Source organism: Pollachius pollachius, assembly GCF_949987615.1.
Source record: "Pollachius pollachius genome assembly, chromosome: 12".
NCBI classification, from domain to species: domain Eukaryota; kingdom Metazoa; phylum Chordata; class Actinopteri; order Gadiformes; family Gadidae; genus Pollachius; species Pollachius pollachius.
In genome coordinates this window covers 7,735,934-7,760,000 of record NC_136945.1, presented here as the reverse complement: position 1 = coordinate 7,760,000, position 24,067 = coordinate 7,735,934, and positions in this window count along the sequence as shown.

Here is a 24,067-nt window from a genome sequence, read left to right as displayed (position 1 = left end):
CTACTTTATGGACGTGTTAAATGCTGTATTGATCTCACACCGCTTGGTGCATTCTGGGTATAAGTTTGAATAGATTGATGGTCTTTTAAGCTTTGGCCCCTCTCACCGTTAGGCAGACTCTAGTAAGCGTGTTTAGAACCAAAGAACAATTAATGCATACTAGACCATGTCTAGTATGCGGTAAAGTGCCACATCCCTGCCAGCCATCTTGGCTTCAAATGCTAGATAAGCAGTGCAAAATGTGCTAAATGTGTTTGCAGCTAGCATTTAGAACCAAGATGGCCGCTAGGTGAATGTGGCCCATTGCCCATTGGCAGCACGGCAGTGGGCCTATCGCTAGCTGGCTATGGGAGGCTGAGACCACTTGCCAAAATGTACATGGGTTAGATCCTCAATGAATGTATTCTTACTGTGTGCATTCCAGAAGCAGTATATGCTGACACCAAGCCCGCACCCAAAGCCAGATTTGGTTCAAAGTGTCTGCTCAATGAGTAACATCCTTATACCCTCTGTGGGAGGCTTTCTATTCATGTTTCCATTTTGAAACAGCGAGGAATGAACACAGTGAGTAAAGTAAAAAAGGCTTAGAGTCTTATCAGGGATTCATTGGGCTCAGCCCTTGATCAAAGATGTTGGTGTATAATCGCCCGCTGGCGTAGTGGATGGGGCCGATAAGGTGTAATTGGCGTGGTCTTTTTCTCCTAACTTCTTCTTCCCATCCATATCTAAATTGCAGATCAACGGCAGGATATAGATATGGTTATGGATATATATATAAAAAATATATTTATATATAATTACATACATTGGCACATTCAGACCAGGCCACATTGATATAAAAAAATATATATGTCCTGATATATACTGTATGTGGTAGGCATAAGTTTAGGCACCCAAGCTAAAGTTGACTAAAAAGAGGAATAAAAATGCATTTGGAAATTGATCTTAATGCCTTAATTAAACAATGAGGAAAAATCCAACCTTTAAGGACACCAATTTGCTTTTTTTGAATGAATAATGTATCGTAAAAAAATAAATTTTCTCAATTCATATACAGGGTGCATAATAAAGACACCCTAGACACCCCTATGTTAAATTCCTATAGAGGCCAATCTCTAGGTATAATGAAGGCTCTAGGTGACTTCATCAGGATGCATAGTATCCTCGATCCATGAAATAACTGACTTTTAAAAATAACAATCTGCCTGCCTCTATGGGAATTTAACAGAGGGATGTCTATACTAAGATACCCTCTATTTGAATGGAGAACATTTGTATAATTAAGGCATAAAGATCAATTTCCATAATGTGATTTTTTTATTCCTCTTTCAACTTTAGCAAGGCAGCCTAAACGTATGCCTACCACTGTATATATAGTATTACAAACTGATGGCATAACCTCGTCAAATTTGTTCAGCAGATCCACATGGTTATATGATAGTAAACAGACATATGATGTATATCACCTTTTGTTTACCAGTCTACTAACCAAATATACCAAATCATTAAAAAAAATATTGAATACAAATAAACAGCTTCATTAATTGCAGTGCTCACAATAAGCAATGCTCGCAGGAGGAAAGAATGTTGACATTGAATAGAAGGCATGCTGCACACCAGTGGTAAATACATGCAATTTCCTAGCATTGCATGTAACTGTACAGCTATGAATATGCTTGTTATAAATCTATCAGGTTGTTTCAAGAGAAACAGAACGACCTCATTCACGATGTGTGGATGAGGCGCGTACCAAGGGACACGTATGGCGCAGTAGCCGGCATGCTCCCAAGTTTGACTGCCATGGTAAACAGGAAAGAAAGACACCTATATTAGGAAGTTATTCCTCACAAGCAGACGTTGATTCAGGGCAGCAGCTGATTGGAGGGGACCGTTGCCTAGCCGACCAGCCGACTGCTGATTCAGATGGACAGTGACACCGGCGCAGAGTCCAGCAGTGTTTTCGGTGTCTGGGACACACACACACACACACACAAACACACGTGAGGACCATGTGATGGCCTCGTTAACCTTGTGCGGAGCAACGCTTCCGGTGAATCGTCCCGTTCTTACCCATGAGTGTAATGTTTTTACAGGTGCATTTAATCTCTGAGGATAAAGTTAATGTCAGCGTCTAGGGTTGGGATTGTTTGTGTGTGCTTTTGTGTGTGTGTGTGTGTGTGTGTGTGTGTGTGTGTGTGTGTGTGTGTGTGTGTGTGTGTGTGTGTGTGTGTGTGTGTGTGTGTGTGTGTGTGTGTGTGTGTGTGTGTGTGCTTGTGCTTGTGAGTGTGTGGATTTGTTTGTGTGTGAGGGTGAATGTAGGTGTGTGAGTGTAAGTGTGTGCGGTTACCCTTGTAACCCTTGGATATTAATGAACCGCTTGCAAAACCACCTGCAGCCTAATGACACCGGGACGTCATTGGGTATATTTTGGTTTTGTTATTTAAAGAGCGCCGTTTTGCCAAATCCTCAGTGACTCATTTGTCACCGCGCCGCAGAGAAACAGCCAGCTCGCATATTTCAGCCGCGATGAGATCACGCGGGGCCGGCGTCTTCCGCAGCGAAAGGCCACGTCTCCACCCAGGGCTGATGGGCCGTGGGTGATGGAGGAGGGCGATTAGCATAAACTCTGTTCCTATTCACTGCTTCATTAGCGACCCCGCGTGAGTGACGCTCCATGCTACTCCTGCTCTGACCCCGCTGCAATAACAGACCTTTAATGAGCCGTGCTGCTCCTGATTCACACTCTCCTTCTTTCCTTATCTTCTCTTTCTCTTTTTTCTGAGCATGCATAGTTTTTTTTAGGAAGCACTACTTTTTTACTGAATGAAGCGTTCAGTCAATGTCTAGTTTAATTTCCTTATCCTCTTCTGAAAAACTGACCCTCAGTGATGATTGTCTAATGGTTAAATGAACAACCAACCCTCAGTGGAGGTTTTCTAATCGTAAAATGAACAACTGAGCCTCATTGGAGAAGTCTGATGGGAAAATGAACAACCAAACCCTCAGTGGAGATTTTCCAGACAGGAAGTGAAGAGTAACCTTGGATTTCAGTTGCAATATAAGAGGCCCAACGCAGAGCGCTGGGAGGACAAAGGAATGCCGGCACCGAGAAGCTGAGGCGGTGTCAGCAAGATGGAAGATCCTGAGAGGAAGAAGGATTAGCAACTGAGGGAGAGGAGATGGTGAGACCAGGCTAGAGAAGAGAGAATGAGAGAAAGAGAGAGAGGACAATACAGACAAGGGATGAAGAATCGAACTAAGGAGGGATTGAGATGGACGTGGGGATGGAGGCCAGTTTGGCGTTGACAAAGACGACTCTGCTGCAGTGGTTGCTGCTGCTGCTGCTGGCTTAACTCCTGCATGTTGTATCTGAAAGGTTATGGTGAGCCACAGTGACAGCCATGCCTACCAGGCTATGACTGGCATGCTCTACTCCCACAGCTCACACAGAGGGGCAGCAGCCAGATGAGGGAGGGGGGAGGAGGAGAGGGGAGGAGGAGAGGGGAGGGGAGGGGAAAGAACGAGGGAGGAACAAAATGGAAACCATGCCCGAACCAGATCAATGGAAACATCACAAAATGGGGGGAGGAGGAAGGAATGAGGAAACAGAGAGGTAGAACAACCAAATTGAAGATAGACATGCAGAATAGAGGACAAGTGTGGAAGAGAGAGACACCGAGAGGTGGAGAGAGAGAGAACAGAAAGAGATGGAAAAGAGAGGTGGAGAAAGGAAAGGAGTGGAGAGAGAGAACACAATTAGAGGAAGATTGAGAGGGTGGTGGAGAGAGGGGAGAGGGTGGTGGAGAGAGGGGAGAAGGTGGTGGAGAGAGGGGAGAGGGGGGTGGAGAGAGGGGAGAGGGTGGTGGAGAGAGGGGAGAGGGGGGTGGAGAGAGGGGAGAGGGTGGTGGAGAGAGGGGAGAGGGGGGTGGAGAGAGGGGAGAGGGTGGTGGAGAGAGGGGAGAGGGGGGTGGAGAGAGGGGAGAGGGGGGTGGAGAGAGGGGAGAGGGTGGTGGAGAGAGGGGAGAGGGTGGTGGAGAGAGGGGAGAGGGGGGTGGAGAGAGGGAAGAGGGTGGTGGAGAGAGGGGAGAGGGGGGTGGAGAGAGGGAATGGGATGAGGTTGGTGGAGAGAGAGAAGAGGGGGGTGGAGAGAGGGGAGAGGGTGGTGGAGAGAGGGGAGAGGGGGGTGGAGAGAGGGGAGAGGGGGGTGGAGAGAGGGGAGAGGGTGGTGGAGAGAGGGGAGAGGGGGGTGGAGAGAGGGGAGAGGGGGGTGGAGAGAGGGGAGAGGGGGGTGGAGAGAGGGAATGGGATGAGGTTGGTGGAGAGAGGGAAGAGGGGGGTGGAGAGAGGGAATGGGATGGTGGAGACAGGGAACAGAGAACACAGGGTTATTCAAGGACTACAAATGAACAGAGATGATTGCCTGTTGCTGAATCATTAGACCGAGAGTAACAGCCCTTCACCAACGTCAGCTAGCAGGAGGTGAGGGGAGGACAATTGAGAAGTGCATGGCAGCACTAGGCAACCACAGCTAACTGCACTGCTAACATTATGCTGCTGTTAGCCATTGTTGCTGTAAAAGCCTTCGACTAGGGCTCCATATATTAGGCTCATCAAGGCTACCAATTATATCAGTAAGGTCAATTTAATATTAGTATAGTGGCCTTAAGAATGATTAGAGCTTAATGGAAATTATCATTTACAGATTAAACTTGCTAGCTGCACACTGAAATGTTCACCAAAGTATATGCTAAAATCTGTAAAAGGTTTTCAGTAAATATTAGTCTGAAAGATTTTTTTAAAGTACACTAAATTGAGTTGAACAAACACAGTGTTATTCTTAAAGTTAAAGTTTGCATAATGTAAAGTTCATTTTTGTGTAGTTTAATTAATAGGTGATGAATATAAATGTAAATGTTTTGTTTTACATTCATTTGTGTGCTTTGAATTGGTGAAAAAATAGGCATCATCATTGAAATATGACTCAGATATACTGGTATGATATATAACAGGAGGTGGTTAATTACATTATGGCGAAATGTGGTCAACTTGGAATATATCTCATGTCTGAGATAATTTCTTAAGGCAAATGGCGACATAGTGATAGAAATTGGGATTTCAGATTGATGATCATTAATATTCTATGCATTGATCGATCATGTGCTATGGTACGGAAATGAAAATTGATACCAGACCGAATTATGGACGTAACATTGACTATGTTGTCAATTGGTTAATTGTTAGGGTTCGGGATGGTGGCTACCATTGGCCAATGAGTGGTCAACAAACACAGACGCACGCACGCACGGACGCACGCACGCACGGACGCACGCACGCACGGAAGCACGCACGCACGCACACACACATACACAAAAACCCACACACATGCACCCACAAAACAGGGCCAAATTAACAATTGACGATCACACATTACATACATGCCTACCACTGTACAATACAATATCACATTCTCAAATGGCGTGATTTCTGCTCATTATCAAATTTCAAAAAAGGGTTCACAAGGGAGAAGAGACATCTATATTTGTTCATAATATATAAACAAGAAAGAAATTGATAAGATTGCCCCTTAGCATGTAGTAAGGGCATCTCTCCATGGTCTTATTTCCTCAAGCTATGCTAAACCAAATAATCCTCTTGTTATCGCCGAGCACATCATTATATGTGAATAGCCTCTCCATCTTGTCAGCGCGCCATTAGGCTCAGGCAGCTCAGTTAATGTCCCATATCACAGTTTATACGTGCCTACTCCCCTCATTGCCTCAGGGCCAGGAGGCTGAGGCCGGAGGGAGGGGGCTTGGGGGAAGGTAAAGGGGAACAAGTGTCGATTTTAGGCTTTGTGTGCAGAATTAGTGTTCAGCTCTATTAAGCTTAAAAATAAAAAGCTAACGCTGACTAGCATCCGAGCGCCGGAGAAATGACGCTTAATCGTTTTAGTCGTGTTTCGACGTGGGGAGCTCACGCACCGTCTTTAGATGGTGAAGGTGTGCGTATTAACATTATTAACATTTCATTATTATTATTTGACCGCATCATTATGTTTCATTAATGTTTCTCCTGAGAATCCAACATGCACAGAAGGTGATTCGAAGGAGATATTCTGCAGTGCTGTGGCACTCGCGTGCATGAGGGCGTATCTGTCCATGCTGATACAAGTGCACTCTCAGAGTACAGGTGGTGCAGTGAGTAGACTTCCACATTCACTATGGTGGGCTGATGCGGACCCTCTGTTATGTATGCTGGTCTCATGGTCGTCGACAGGACCGTGGGAGGCACTTGCCTCTTTGTACATTTTGCACTTAAAGCACAAAGAACAGGTGTTCTTATTTTTTTTGACTGATAATATCCTTTTCTCCCTCTCTTCTTTGGCTCCTATATCTCTAGACTGTTCCCTCTCGTTCCCCTCTCCTTTTTTAGTAGATACAAGTGATGGTCATGGTTTATATTCAGACACAGTGGGTGGACATTAAGCTCCTAGAGTATCTAACTCTGCGTTGGAGTGTGCTTGGTGTCTCATCCCCCAAAAGACAGGATTTACATGCTACAGAAATCCACTTAAAAGTTTCTGTTTCATGCGAGAGCTTTTAATTTGTTTGACATAATTAACATGCTAGTTCTTATAGCGACAGAGTGCATTGGTTGGAACCCAAATTCAACCCCAAAAATATGAAATCAGACTTCTGATCTGATTCAGAGTTTAAAGGATCATAGGATGTCGGCATAAACCTCCTTATTTCTATTAAAGCTGTGGAAAAGATGTTTTTAAATATACTTTAGGCATCAGATCCATAAACATGTTTTATTAAAAGTACGATATACTTAACTTTTTTTTTTTTGGCTTAACCAAACACTTAGGGGTCCGTTGTCTCACTGTTAATATTCTGAATACACACTTCAGAACAAAAATAAAAAAAGAGATATAGATTCATGCCATTAAATGAGTAGACATTAAAGAAGAAAAAACATTTGTATACATGGATCAAATGTTAATGCCCATTGCATTAGTAAAAGTATATAACAGGTATAAAGTGGACATACAATGTGTGTGTGTGTCTATCAGCCTGTACATGTCTATAGTGTTAATCCTCCAATTTAGGTATTACCATGATTTCCTAGCAAGATTTGAGGAATAAAGGAAACAAAATATATATATATATATATATATATATATATATATATATATATATGTATGTTACATACATATACTATACTGAATCCTGCTCAAGCTGTATGTTTCAAATACAACACCTTATACACCTTCATACACACACACACACACACACACACACACACACACACAAACTCCCCAAAACCACATACCATACAAACTGTACACACACGCAAATACACACACTTGTACACCAATGCAAAGACCCGAAAAATGGCACACACACACACATACTTGTACACCCAAGTAACCCCCCCGAAATCACATAATACACACACACACACACACACACCCAGGCGCCCAGCCCCCTGGACGGGTGTGCTGGAGGAACAGCCTCATTTGGGTTCTGCTGTTTGCTATAAACGCTGACCTTTGAGTGCAGACGCCGGGGCTCTGACTCACAGGGAGGTGTTACTGCCTCGGGCCGAGCTCATCTACATGCATGTTGTCAGCTCCCTGGACTCTGATTCCCTCTGCACGCCTATGTGTGTGTGTGTGTGTGTGTGTGTGTGTGTGTGTGCTTCTTTCTGTGCATGCATTTTTGTGTGTGTGTGTGTGTGTGTGTGTGTGTGTGTGTGTGTGTGTGTGTGTGTGTGTGTGTGTGTGTGTGTGTGTGTGTGTGTGTGTGTGCGCGTTGTGATGACCTTGTTCTACATTGTTGTGCAGGGGATTGTGGGGGCGTGTCTCAGGTGTGGCAGCAGGAGCTGCAACACACCTGATCAATTACAATCAGGCTCCTCCACTTACTTAAGATGGCTGCTAGGCCATCTCACTCTGTCTGATCCTACCCAGACAGCAGGGCTTTTGTTTTTTTAGATGGGTCTGAAACACTACACTACTCACATGCACCCATACACTACTGATAATACTGATGTACATTGATTTTCTGTATCTCTTTATAGAGGTTATTGTTTCTAAATAAATGCTTCAGTTAACCTTCTGTGTGGACTCCCCTTTCATCTTTGCACACGTGTGTGTGTGTGTCTGTCTGTCTGTCTGTCTGTCTGTCTGTCTGTCTGTCTGTCTGTCTGTCTGTCTGTCTGTCTGTCTGTCTGTCTGTCTGTCTGTCTGTCTGTCTGTCTGTCTGTCTGTCTGTCTGTCTGTCTGTCTGTCTGTCTGTCTGTCTGTGTGTGTGTGTGTGTGTGTGTGAGAGAGTGTGTGAATGATCAAGCCTGTGTTATTAAAGCATGCTGTATCGCTGCAGGCTCTATGTTTTAACACTGCTCTCATCGACAACCCCAAAGGTGTTCTGCTGGTATATTAGATTGGCCAAGATGAAAAGGAGATGGAAATTGAAAGAGAGAGAGAGAGAGAGACTTTCTCAGAGACTAGTGATGTATTCATTCATATTCATATTCATTCAGATACAATCTCTTTCTTTACCTCCCTTTCCCTATCCTGTCCCGTCCCGTCCCTTTGTCTCTCTCGATACTCTCTATCTCTCTCTCCCTCTATCTCCCTGCTCTTTAACTTTCATTTTATTCTCTTCTTCCTCAGTTACCCCCTTTCAACAGACAGAACTAATACATTTATTGAAAAGTATACATGTACAAATACTTTAAAACCAAAGTCCTTTCTGTATAGAAAGACTATCCGAAAAATGTACAGTTTGACATTTAGTTTTATCAGTGGAGTATCTCTAAGCTAGCCCGTTGCATGCGTTATGTGTAATTCACCACAATGACAAAGTGTCATGGTGAGATTGTAAACGCCTGACAAAATGCCCCATTCTCTCGCGAGTGCATAAAACAACAATACCCTTGCTTCAACACTTAAATAGCTGCTTTAATGGGTAACAAAATGGCCTGTTCGTTCTGATAGCCTTATTTTAGTGTGTAAGGAATAACGATTCAACATCAGCAGCTAAAACAGTTAACAGTGAAAACACATAGACATTGACATTTGAGTGTAAATGACCACAAAGAGGAACTCCCCACATGCTAATGTCCGTATAGTTCGTAAAGCAAACGCCTGGTCCAAAAGCACACACCAGGTGTGAAGGCTTTCAGAAGGTGTGACTGCCTTCTACCATTGAGGTCCAGGCCAACCGCTGACAGCCAACTTAACTACCTTCATAAAGATCGTAAGATCCACACGAGCCAGCCTCCTCCTCAGTAGAATGTGAGGATAGTAGTAGGTTTTTTTATGATATGTAGTCCTACTCTCTCTCTCTCTCTCTCTCTCTCTCTCTGTCTCTCTCTAGCATGGATCATCAAGCAGTTACATTTTGCGATACAACATTTAAATTGCATTAATCGAATTACATTCATGCAAACAATATGTGACATATTGCAAACAGTAAGCCTTGTATGGCATTATATGGTAATTGCATCCTAAAGCTTGCCTATAGAATGCCTCTGGGCAGTAACATTAGGGTGTGTGTGTGTGTGTGTGTGTGTGTGTGTGTGTGTGTGTGTGTGTGTGTGTGTGTGTGTGTGTGTGTGTGTGTGTGTGTGTGTGTGTGTGTGTGTGTGTGTGTTAAAGTGTGTTAAAGGTGGGGCAAGGGCAGGTGTAAGTGAATGTGCAGAGGTCTAAGAGTGTGTCTCGAAAAGTGTGTTTAATGTTTGTGTATGTGTGCGTGTGAGTGTTTATGACAAAGAACATAGTGTGTATGGTACTCTGAGTGACACCTGCTCTGCAGAAGAACAGTCTTCCAAGGTCAGGTCTAAATCAACAGAAATTACACAGCTGCCAGAACCTATTACTGCACCACAGTGAAACACGGTTACCTACCCAATGGGCATGCCTCACACATTCACACTGCATACACACACACACACACACACACACTCACAAATACACAAATACACACACACACACACACACACACACACACACACTCACAAATACACAAATACAAGCTCACACAGACAAACATGCACCCACACATACAAAGAAAGAAGCACACGTACACAAACACACACGCAAATTTCCAATGAAGAAACACTCTAGGCAGGATCAAAAAACTCAAACACATTTGTGCAAACAAACAAAGCTCTAAACACACTTGTTCTCTATCTCTCACAGACAAATGTACGCACATGCTCCATAAAACATACGCTTGTAGTCTCACACTTTCATGGCCCTGCCATGATTAATGTTAATGGTGTTCTCTTTCAGTGTGTGTTTTTTCAGTTCTTTATTTATCGGGGTTGGTCTCATTGAGGTAGAGCACCTTTTCTTCAAGAAAGACTTTACAACACAAAGCAATTCAGACTATTAAACAAATTACTTTTTACAGCGACCCAACATTGGTTTAGATAAACAGGGTTTGACCAGGGATTTTAACATGGTCAGAGACACATCACCCTTTAATAGGAGAGAATAATCTGACTGATTAGCAGTCACAGAGCAAGCAGAATCACAGCTCCTCTGGTCATGTGATCCACATCACTCTAACACTCTGCATGGCCCTGCAGGGATCCACAGCCAGGGCATCCTGCTCTCAACAACATACAGACAGTAGAAAGTGGGAACTGCTTCAAAATAATACCTTTTTGCAATTTGTTTTGCATTGTTTTTTGTTCGATATTTCGAGAGAAACTAAAGGTGTGATGTAAGTGTACATATATGTACAGCAGAGATGGAAACTAACCTTTTTGCCCACCAGCCACTGTGGCAGGTAGATTTAAAAATCTACCAGTCACTCATCTTTTTTACCAGCCACTTTTCATACACTATGTATTTTTTTAATATATGCTGACATTTTAAAGAATATAATAGTAACAATAGATAAGAAAAGTGTTTTTCATACACATCATTTTTTCCATCAGAAGTGATTTTTACTGTAAGTAGGCGCTACCAAGGAACTGAGTTGAAAATGTTACACTCTTACCGCATATGATAAACAATACACAGGTATCTGCCATGTTAAGTCATGTTTATTTCAAAGGTGTTACGATGACAAGTTTGGGGATAATTCATCTATACAAAGTATTTTCAATAAAAAGCAAATTGACATATTAACAATAAAACAACATGGCTACACCATCATAAATCAATAGGAACATTTGTTTTTTCAGTGCACTGGCCTTTTAATTTCTTCAATTCAACCAGATGTATAATGAAATCTGCCCCTATAATGCAACAGATGTATCCTCTTGGTATAGGAAGACTCATACTCTGCCTATGCATTCAAAATTAAACATTTGAAAACAGACCATGAAGGAACAAGAACAAGAAACAATGACTTAATAAGTGCAAGACACATTGAAAAACGTCAGAATACATTAAACTACGACTAAACATTGGATCTTTGTATGGATTTATATGCACGTTACGGGATGAATTGATAAGCTCCTGTAAGGGCTACGATGGCACAGATGACAGCTGATTTGGAACGGAACAACAGCAAAGTAAGGAACCCCGACTTTTTTACTTTTTTACTCGAATACTCCAACGAGTATTCGAAGCCTGTAAAATGGTATTCGGGACAGCCCTACGTCTTAGCACACACACTTGACATCTGTTTTGACCAGACTGACAGAAAGCAGCTGTTTGCCAAACAAGTGAGCAGAGCTCTAAGGTTACCAAACATGCTAGTTTTTCGACAGCAACAAACTATTGCATTAGGCCTAACAGAAAATAAAAAATTAACTTACGTGCAGTGCCATTCGAAGTCTTGAAATGGCCTTCCCTTTTTAGAAATTGCGTGTGCCTTTCGAACTAACTTCTATCAAGCTGGGCTGTTTTGAGGCTAACGAGCGTCCCCATCGCTGTCGTGGTTTCGGGCGCTGATTTTCCCTTGGCAATTTTCAAAACGTGGAGGTGACTTTTTGAGGACTCGTGGTCCTCCACGGCTTCCAATTTTAGGTTTTGTGTCCCACTCACAAAACTATTGGACCTGTGGCCATCCGAAGCATGTTTACGACAGAGAGCACAGAACATTGTCTGGCTCGTCCCATCAAACACCAGCCGGTCACGGTGTTACCCACTGTCCGATGTAGGCCATCTCTTATTAAAAATATACCGAATGTTGATACCGGCATATTATCTCTATGGTTACCGGTATATTATCCCGGATGTTGACAGTCGCAGTTCAGCAAAAGAGGCGTAGAAGAAGAAGGGGGCCGGATGTTGACAGTAATGGTTGTGGAACTGTGCAGCGCCGTATGACAAATGTATTAAATATGCAAACTTGATCGGACCTGATTGGAAAATATTACCCGACACAATTCACCCGCCACCATACAAATCCACCCGCAAATGGCGTGTGGCGGGGGTTAATTTCCATCCCTGATGTACAATATATATATGTATTGTTGCAGACGCCAGGGAGGAGTGAGGGGATTGGGGATTGAAAGGAGACATTTGGCAACCTGCTGGCTTCACCCCCAAGCCATACATGGACTTCCTCCAATTAACGAGGCAGGCCTGAAGACCATTAAGCTATAGTACTTGCTTTTAAAGAGAAGAGCAGGCTACCACAAGCCAGAGCTAGGGCTGGCAAGTTATGGAGAGGATCTATATGATCCTGGAAATGCTGTACGGCCGACGAGCGAGAGACAAGTGCACAGGATTGGTTTGATTAAGGAGTACTGACGGGATGCTAAAGGAGGTGGATGACCCTTTTCCCAACACTGGTGATAGTACTTCCCCTGTAAAAAAAATCACCCTTTTCGAACTGCTCTCTGTGTTGTGTTGTTTTATCATTCAACTTGGTGGCATGGAAACCCCACACTCACTGGCCCGCTACAGTATATAGAGTATATAGAGTATATATATATATATATATATATATATATATAGAGAGAGTATACAGTATATAGAGTTTTTGCAATTTTTCAATTTCTTTCTCTCAGTGTGTCAGGCTATGGTCAACAAAATTCAGAAGACTTCTCCACCGGCTCAACCTACCAAGATAAGCTAAGCCCTAACATCCAGACCAAGAATTTGTCAGGAAGTGTTTCTGCATCACCAGGCTGGGCTCCCTGCCAGTTGGCCTGACCATCTCCCCCCCCGCCCCATCATGACCAGCACTCCCACCACCAATAGTCTGGACAAGAGAGGGGGGAGGTGGAGGAGGAGGGATGGGTGCAGGAGAGAGAGGACAACTGGTTCAGACTCCCGGATGGAGGAGCAGGGAGGGCCGGCTGGCACCTCCTCATTTGTCTCTTGCCGCACGTCAGAACATGACAACCCTTATTCAGAAGACAGATACTCCTCCAACAAATATGGCCTGATCCCCCTCAACCAGACCGATCTGGTCTTTCTGGAAACAACAACCTGTATGCCTCCACCTCCCACCATCATTACCAGCAAAAGAGGCAAGAGGAGCAGCAATGGTTGGAGGTGGAAGAGAGATCCTGACTGACATGAATGGAAGGAAAGAGGAGGAAGGGGAATGGGCTAAATCATGTGAGAAGATGGTTCCTCGATACAGGTGGAGGGGCAGTGAGGCCTTTCTAGCACCTCCTCTCACTACCTGATTATGTACTTTAGAGGGGAAAGAGAAGGGACTAGGGAAGGAGAGAGAGAAGGTTCCAGGAGAGGAGAAAGTGTCTGAAAGAGGACTGCTGAGAGGAGGGAGAACTTTGAAGGAGGCTTCAAGACAGAAGGAAGCATTGTAGAAAGACGGTGAAATAACAAACAAGAGAAGGAGGGAGGGGAGGAGAACTGTAAAGAATAGGAAAACAAGGATAAGGAGAAAAATAAGAAAGAAGAAAAAGAGGAGAAAATGTGGTGGGAATTCCGGAACCCAGTCAATCACAAAGTGACCAAACTGGGTAGAATAAAGAGTCATCCGAACTTATAACAATTATGGTCATATATTTGGGCAATAATGGTACAATAACATACAACAATCATACAACAAAGAATAAACATAACACAATAATTTAAGTAAACATTATTTGATTTGATTATTGTCAATTGTAATGTGGGGTCTCATAGAGGTGACTTCTCAGTTGGACCCTTTGACCCTTGACCACCCCAAGGATGTCAGTGAAAAGGAATAATCAACAAATGGCAGTTATAGAAACAGAATTTATTATTTGCCCACTACAAAAGAAGTTGAAACTGAAGGAGGAGGAACAATAGGAGGAAAAAGAAAGCTATGAAGTAATGATGAGGAGGAGAAAATTATGATGAAGAGAAGGAGTGAAAAAAAGACAAAAAGAGGAAAGAGAAGGAGGAAGAGGAGGGAAATATGGAGGAAGAGAAGGAGGCAACGAAGGTAGGGAAGCAGGACCAATAGGCAGAGGAGGAGGAGGAGGAAAGGCGCAGAGGTGTTGGGAAGCAATATTCGGAAGAGATCATAAAGAGTATAAAAAGTAAGAAAGACTCCAATAAAGTAGGAGAGCAGGAGAAAAACTGATTATACATGGAAAGAGGAGAGGTAAAAAATAAAGGAGGAGGAGAAGATTAGGAGTAAAAGAAAAACAAAGAAAGAAAGAAGGCAAGAGCTGAAGGGGAGATGGAGGAAGATCAGGAAGATAAAGAGAAAATGCTGGAAATAGTGGAGGAAAAAAAACGAGGAGGGAACATGAATTGAGGAGGTAGAGGAAGGAAGAAACCAAAAGAAAATCCAGATAGACATCTTTCTTAGATCATATCACTACCAACAGAAGGAGGAGAAGGTTAAGAATCAAAGGAAATGGAAACATAAACAAAATGGAACGAACGCACTAAACCTAAATGCCAAAGAGCAAGAAGGAAGGCATTGGAAAAAGAGGAAGAGTGAGAGGACACGCTGAGAGGGTGGAGCGTCTTCTAACCTTCCCCCTGGATGCTCCCACTGCTACTACCGCCCCAATCAGGAGCCCCATGGCCAGTACTACCAGCATTATGCATGACAAATGTTGGCATGGACCAGCACCAGTACTCTGCTATCACCAGCCTTCACCAACACAAAGACATTCAGCGGACCTGGATTAACAGCTCTGCACTATTTGATGTGAATGAAGCATTAATTCAGGCATGTCTATGGTTGGTTTGGGTTTTCTAGTAGGTTCTATTGAATTCCCGGCGCTTACAAACAAGCACACACTGAAGAAATGATGGGACATGATTTTCCAAACACGTATAAAAACCTATAAAACCTATTAACAGTATGATTGCTCCGACAGGCTAATGCTGTGTGTAGTAGTCATATCATCCTGGAGAGAAGCCATTACACATTATCCGATTTTAGCAACCTGACCTGTTTTTATTGTTTTTATTATAATATGTATGAATGGATTGACAATGGTTGCTATTCCATTCACTATTATATCCAGTTATAATCCATATAATATCCAGTTAGGATCATTATAATATCCAGTTATCATCAATATAATATGAAGTTATTATCAAAATAACTAGATATTTAGTAAACATTCTCTAGGGGTCATCTGAGGATGCGGGCAATGTTATAATTAGCATCTTCCTGGAACATTCCAATGGATCCCCCAATATTATTCATCAGTACTAATACCCAGGCGTGGGTTTTTGATGAAAGGCCAAAGAGGCACATGGACGTTCAACAAACATTTAAATCCACAAGAAAGCCTTTGGTCAATGTTTTGCAAAGGCTACTAATTAGTCATTTTTCTGACACACTCACGCACGCACACGCGCACACACATGCACACACACACACACACACACACACGCACACGCACACACACACACACAAAGCGGGGTACTCCTGAATGGAAATGTGAACATATCTTCCATTTGCATGCTAATAGTTTTATAGAAGGGCCAATCTGAGTAGAAATAATGTAGATCCTACTCAAAGCATTTGCCATGGCTTGCATTAGCGTATGAGGTGTGTGTGTGTGTGTGTGTGTGTTGGTGTGTGCTCGTGTGTTTGTGTGTGTGTGTTTGGGCTTATTGTGTGTGTGTGTGTGTGTGTTATTGACATGGCTGCCTGAAGCAGAAGATGCGTATAATTACAATATAATAAATATTTCATTTTATTTAAATAGAATTTCAGCCCTGCTGATGAAGTCAACCCTGAGTCCTTCAGTGGCCAGAGACCTCCTCTTCAACTTCAGAGCAGCACAGTTCCCCCATTGGATACAGCAGGTCCTGCTGTAGCCAGAGACCTCCTCTTCAACTTCAGAGCAGCACAGTTCCCCCATTGGATACAGCAGGTCCTGCTGTAGCCAGAGACCTCCTCTTCCATCTCCATCCACCTCAAGGCAGCACAGTCAACCCCTGGATGCAGCAGGTCCAGTCCAGGCACAGTCAATAATAATATACATTGAAATAACAAACATATTATAACACAAAAAAACAAATTAAACAGACAATCGTGCATGGTAGGCCCCAGTGCTGATCTGCAACATGGACTACCACGGCTATCAAGAGAAAAATAAAGTAATAAATAATCACAGTTAAGAGGTTCAGGTAGGTAAAATATGCACAAAATTGCCAAAGCATAAATTGTCATAATGTTGATAAATGTTGGTAAAATGCAGTCGGCTTCAAGTTATATGCTTTGATATTTAATAAAATGCAAATAATACGAGGTACACTTCAGGTAAGATATGTGCACTTACCAATAAATAGTTAAAAAGCGATGTGTAACGCAACATTTGTTTTTGTGTGTGTCTTTTCAGGCTCATTTAATAAAAATCGCACAATAAAAGGTACAAATAATGCAAATAATATGAGGTACAATTCTGGTAAAATTCAGGTAAGATACAAGCAATTACCAGTAAATAGTGAAACATCATTGTGTAGCACAACATTTGTTTTTGTGTGTACGTCAATAAAAAATAGAATCACAAATAAGAGGTGCTTTTGAATCCAGTATCAAGAATGTTTGAACGTGTATCAATTAAATGTTGATAATGGATCTTTACATAGGTCAGGTTCAGGTTACGTCTTACTGCTCAGTATTAATATAGCTGGTGCTAATACTAGAGCAGAGAGAGATAACAAAGAGAGAAAGAGACAAAGGGGGGCAGACTGGGGAGGGAGAGAGAGAGAGAGACAGAGAGAGAGACACAGAGAGACACAGAGAGAGACACAGAGAGAGAGATAGAGAGAGAGAGTGGCTTTTGCCCCAGGCATCTTGTCTCATGAACCATAAATTGAGAACTCTTAGCATGCCGAGTTGTTTTGTCATGTACTCACTTCACACCCACGTACACACACCCACACACAGACACACACACACACGCACCCACAAACACCCACACACACACAAACACACACCCCTCCACACTCTCACACACACAAACCCACACATATACAAAGCAAAGTAAGCTATTGTGTGGCTATGCCGAGTCATTATGCATCAGAAATGTTGACAAGAGGGTCAAGGTTCATCGCAGTGTAATAGCTTTTCTACTGACATTGCGTAATGTCAATGGAAATGAACCTGTCACACACGACAAATATACTCATTGCTGGTGGTGTTGCTGATTAAATGATGGACAAGACCTGCGTTACATTAACTGAAATGCAACCGGGCCACTGGAGCACATTTTTATTTAAACCATTTAGATCTAATCTACTTGTACTCTGCCACGACTTCAATGGGGATTGATTTGTGGGAGCGTGTCACCCACAGCAGTCAGCAGCCAATCTTATGGCATGTCAATAATATGGTATGATTTAGCCCTGTGGACGCCACCTTGCAGCAGTTGGATAATTCTGTGGAGAAGTGCTCAGCGATCAATGATATAAATTTAACGTTAGATCAATTTAATTTATTTAAATATATAAATAGTCTACATTTGTTACTTTTTCGTTTTCAGGAGGTTTTCGATGTCGGGGTTTGAAAAAAATTACATTTCAATGTAATTTTTAACCTGTGCTTGTTTTGTTTACTCCACATGGAGAAAGCAGAGAAAAAGTCATACATGCTCATAGTAACAGCAGCAACAAAGGGACAAAGCACAGCACTCTCCTATCAGCGGTGTGCTGGAGCTAGTAACAGAACATGGTTACCCTCCCTGACCCCCGAGATCTCTGCTCAGGTACCTCTCCTTTGTTCCTCCGCGCACACACACACACACCGCTCACACACGGAGCTACTGCTGTCATTACACAGAGGGATTGTTCATAGCTCTCTCTCTACATCGCCCTCCTTCTCTCTCCCTCAATTTATATCTTCTCTCAACACCTCTCTCTGAATGTATATCCTCTCTTTCTCTATATATATGCCTCTCATTTGCTCTACATTTCCCTTTCAATATATATATCACTTTATCGCTCTCTCACAATACAATATATTTATATATATATATATATATATATATATATATATATATATATATATATATATATATATCTCAATCTAGCCCTCTCTCTCTATATATATATCCCTCTTTTGCTAAACATATATATCCCTCTCTCCCTGGTTCTCTCTATCTCATTCTCTATTTCTGGTTTGCTCTTTTAGGATTCTCTCCATTTCCATCCATCATTGGAATTTTCCCTCCTGCTCTATTCCTTATTTTTCTTTTTTCAGTCTAATTCATCCCATCCGTCTGCAGCTATTTTGCTCTCCAAATTCTCATCCATCCATCCATCCTACTTTGCTTCCCTTTCCTTACCAATAATTCTTTGTGCCCGTATGGTTCCCTGGGTGGACGTGATAAGCCCCAGTGCACTTTAAATCTCAGGCGCACACACACAGACACACGCACGTACGGACACACACATGCCCACACACACACAAACACTCCCGAATGCACTCAAGCATGCGTTCATCCACCCACACACCAAAAAGAACAATAACATTCAGGGAAAAAGACAGACAGGTTGACCTACAGACATACAGACAGGCATGCATGCATGCACATGTTATATACTGTACATGATCATGTATGCACACAGTGCATGCAGGAGTTCTCAAGAAGACAGACACTTGGTGAACACTAGCATCAGTACAGAGCTTTGTGCCATACTGTAGTTTCTGCTGCCCCCTGCTGAAATGAACGGAATAAATTCCGCCTTGTGTAGTCTCACACCTGGGACGCAAACCCTCACAGATAACATTTAGTCTGCAAGCCAAGTCATCTTTCATTTTAATTGCAGCACCTGAAAACAAGACCTCCGAGACGTACACACTAATGCAGTTAAAGATATTCCAAAACGTGTTTGCTAGACAGTACCTCTCATCATGAATTTCGCTGTGGAATGACTGGAGGAATGTGTTTCTATAAGGTGGAAAAAGGGATGAGCATTGCAACGCGTCCTGCAATGACTTCTCCATTAATCTCTTATGAGGATCTCTTCCTGTTGGCTGTGTTGTACATTGCCAAACAACACATGGATGTTATTTGTCTTTTATATTGTTCAGCTGTATCATATCAGCTGTTCCTGCTTCCTGTGCATCATTCCTGCTCCTTAATCTGCCTGTCACTCCCCCTCTATCTCTTTCTCCCTCACTCCCTCTCTCTCTCCATCTATTACTCTCTCGCTCTGCCTCAGTCATGATGATGGCCCTGTCTGCTGCCTCTGGGTGCTTATCAGCCATGCTAGATGTCATTTGCATTCCATTAGAGTGAAGAGCCAACCGCACACACGCGTACACGCACACACACACTTGAGTGCACACAAATGCATACAAAGTCTATCACTGCTCTTCCTCTCTTTCTCTCTCTCTCTCTCTTTCAATCCCACACACACACACGCACACATACACACACTCACACACCTGCACACAAATGCATGTGCACACACATGCATATTTGTGTGCAGACACATTCTCGCACACGCATACAGCATATGTATTGGGTCTGTTGTAGTTTGAAGGAGGCAAGGCGACAGATTCCAATTATACTGGAAAATATGAAATTCCATTAACTGACGTTCTGCAATGAATTATTATTATTATGTGTACACTATATTCCCTATTTACCATACTTACAGTATATGTAATAAATACATATTCCAGGCATTAACTGGTCAACTGAATATCTTCAAGAGGGACTTTACTGTGCCTTGTTTTCTCCAGCACCCTATCAGAAGATCAGCCTTCAAATCTAGGTTGCTGGGGTCTTTAGGCTAGGATGGGGTTCGGGCGTGGAGCGTGGCTGTCTTCCTATCTTAGCTATGTCCTGGAGCCCTGGCTGATAACACTGTGTGCGTTTGTGTGTGTGTGTGTGTGTGACGTGTGTGTGTGTGTATTTGTGTATTTGTGTGTGCGCGTGTATGAATCTGTGTGTGTGTATGTGTGTGTGTGTGTGTGTGTGTGTGTGTGAACTAATCAGTTATACCCTCTTAATAGCCTCGGGAAAGAGCCATGCCTTTCCTGATCTTTCTCTGTTGGACTTATTATTTTTTGCAATCTTTGCATCTTTGTTTATATTTCTTCCTCATCGGCTGCAAGTATGATATCACTCACTGTGTGTTTGGTTTTCTGTTTGCATTAATCTATGTTTTATTCGTATATGGTATCTTTTTTGAGGGTTTTCTCAATGCTCGCGATGATAATAAGAAGCAGCATGTGTCTGTTATCTTTTTTCCTAGCATTGACTTTAAATGCCATGACTTTTCCATCATGGCTTTGACAGGCGCCGCCTCAGCCCCGTTCTGACGTCCGTGAACGATCCAACAACACCTCGCAAAAGCGCTGAAGGTTTGGTGGTGGGGCATGGAGGAGCTCATGCGAAGCCTGGCGCCGAGTATCAAGACAATTCGCGCGACTTGAGCTTTCAGTGTAGGTGAGATGTTCTCTGGGATGGTTGTGTAACTGGATTGTATGGTTTAGGTGTGAGGTGAGGACAAAGCCTGACTGAGGAGGTCCATATAGGTACACCTCCGCGTGCACCTATGTAGACGTAAAAGGTTTTTGGTGGCCTATGTCTATTGATGCAAGCTCTCTAGGCTTCCTGTTTCCTGTTTCAATACTGTCCTCCATGTCCTTCATGGTTCCCCATTACTCCACAGTCCTTGATATATTGATATCTGTTTGCTGGGGACGGGCATCGTCAGGGACCTCATGATAAGATATTACGATTGTGTAAATAATGTCATTCTGTATGCAATATTCAGTTTGTGAGAGTTTGCATTGAGTGTGGTTTACGGTATGGGTTTGATGATGGTGTTCGGGTTCTAAAGGTCTACCATTGTTTTTTAAATGAGCGTCGAAACAGAACAAAACATAACAGTTGATGCAAATTGACCATTGGCAAATCAATACTCACATTAATAGATTTTTTGCACAGAACCAGTGAGGGTGGTCATTTGGTCATCTGATATAGAAGTGGGAAGACGTTGCCAGGGTGTGACCAAGGATTTTAAGTCAATAACATGCAAATAACTATATATTGTGGTCGCAACAATATACTATGGGCTATATACTTCCCTAGGGTATCCCGAATTGTTAAGAAGAAAAAGCACAGGTTTATGGACGGTGATCCTGTTGACGGTATGGATACATGTCTCTCATCTTCATGTCTTCATGGGACCCCAACGTCACACAAGAAGAGAAACAGAGTTTATATATCATCATAAACTGGATCGTGTCAACTTTCAAGGCGGAGAACCTACAGCTGACTTCTGAAGCGTGGCGGAACAGAATGACGCACACAGAGACACAGGCACACAAACAGGCATAATCATAGATACTCATGCATGCACAGATGTACATATGTGTATGTAAGTGCACACATAGACTCCCAGTGTATGTGTGAGGGTGCAGAGGTCTGTGTGCACACACACACACACACTGCAATGAGGGCTCCTCGTTAAATATGTCTCTCGGTGACAGGCCCTCTGAATCTTAATGACATGAATGATTTAATAATTCATTCAAATAATAAAACAAGTCATAGAATGAGTCATTAAACCTTCACACAGAGTTTAGAGTCTGGAAATATGACAGCGGGGCACGCAGACAGGCTGACAAACAAAAAGACAAACAAGAGAGATAGATAAAAAATGTTAGACACATTGATTGTTTTTCTTTTATATTTATTTTTTAAAACGAGTAAGCAGACTGTGTGTTCTGTGAATTTCAGAACATTTGTAACAGTATAGAATAGTCAAACAATGTATTTATGTTTATTATATTTATCTAAGAGCAGAGCTTTTGAGCTGTACATCAAAATAAGAAAAATTAAATACATCAATGTGGTCAGTGTTAAACAGCCTACCGTTTCCAGTGTCACACAACACTGACGTAAGGTTAATTTATCACACTTCAGGGAACCAATCACGACAGGTTTCAGAGGGTTTCGACAGGGGGGCGGGGCTTCTTCCTAGAAAAATACACTTCCTTTAAACTCTCTCATCGCTTCACTTGCTTCGTCAGCCACTTCCTCTGCTCATCTTTGATTCATTTGCTTCAACTTCCTACTCGCCCCCTCCGGAAAAACTGCAAACAGAGAAACATTTTCTGGCTCCCTCTCCCACATTCTGCTCTGATTTCATTTTTCTGTGAGAAGGCAAGAAAGAGAGAACGAACATACAAAAGAGAGGACGAACACGTGAAGTGAGCAAGGAAGAAATGACAGAGGACCGTCAACTCAACACAGAACATGGATGAGACCAGCTCATTGGCTCCTGCTCACTGCAGCGTTCAGCCTTCCCCCACCCCCTAAAATAGGTCTCGGGAATCTAAACATCTAATCTCTGCCACCGCTGGTTAATTTCCTTTGAAAGGTTTGACGTGGGTGACACAACAAGCTCTGAATCACCCGCTTGCTTCCTCCAAAGCATCGTTCTTCCACGTAATCAACGCTGATAAAAAAAGTGTGGGACCAAACCCAGAGCAATTTGCTCACAGTTACATTATGATGTCACTGTTTCTGCCTTGAGTGGAATGTGAGAGTATGATGACAAAATTACTCGTAGAATAAGAAGAAACAGACTAGACAAAGGGGGAGGAGAAAGTTGAGGGGGATGGGAGAAAGGGAATGAACACAAGGATGCAGTTCAGGAGATCCACGTTTTTGATAGGCATCATGGTGGAGGATGTCTTAGATAAAATAAAAAAGGCAGGGGGGCGGGGTACACATCTATCTGTCTGTCACTGTGCGTTAGGCTCAACATAATTACTGTGAAATGGCAGGGAACCGGAGACTTATAGGGAGGCAGCGTGTGTGTGTGTGTGTGTGTGTGTGTGGGGGGGGGTGAGAGAGAGAGAGAGAGAGAGAGAGAGAGAGAGAGAGAGAGAGAGAGAGAGAGAGAGAGAGAGAGAGGGGGGTGTTTTAGACTCAACCTGCGAGTCGAACACAGCTCCATGAGGCCTTTCACTCTGAAACCGAGTGGGGAGGAATCAAAAGTGTTTTCAAAATGAGTCACGAGTCTAGAATTGAGTCCTGCCTTGGTAGTTTTGCATGCTATTTGATTAAGACGTTTTCAAATGCAGTTCTTCTGCCAAAACAGGAAATCAAATTAGCTCCTAATTTGCAAAGCAATATAATTTTTTGTTGGGAAGAAATGCGAAAAACACATCAGATTCTGTAACGGCAGAACTCTTTCGATCTGCATCGTTTAACTTATTTTGATTCACATTGCTCTCATATAAGTCTTAGGACAAGTGTTTAATGAATACTATTAAATTATGGGTCCCCAAACCCAGCTACATATTAAGACCTAAAAGAGAAAAAACACAACATGAAGCATGTTGCCATTACAAAAAAATAGTGTAAACCTTTTTACAACACATTGCCTTTGTTGTAAAGGCATGGACAGAAGAGTCACATATACTAACCAGGTAGCAGGACAACATCTATGTCATCCAAAGCTCCTTTGGTTTTTGTATTACTCGTTAAGAAAACAGAAAAAAAACCTGTTAGTTATATTATTAAGACAAAATAAAAGATTGCTATCAATTGTTGTGCAAAACAAAGGCACAACTATGTTTTGTTTTGTTTTAAAAAATAACAAAAAAGGCAAAATTCCATTTTGTTTTTGACATCCAATTAGGTTGAGTGGGAGATACCGTCGTTGTTGAACTTTCCTGTTGTATTTCCTGTGATGATTGTTGTTGAA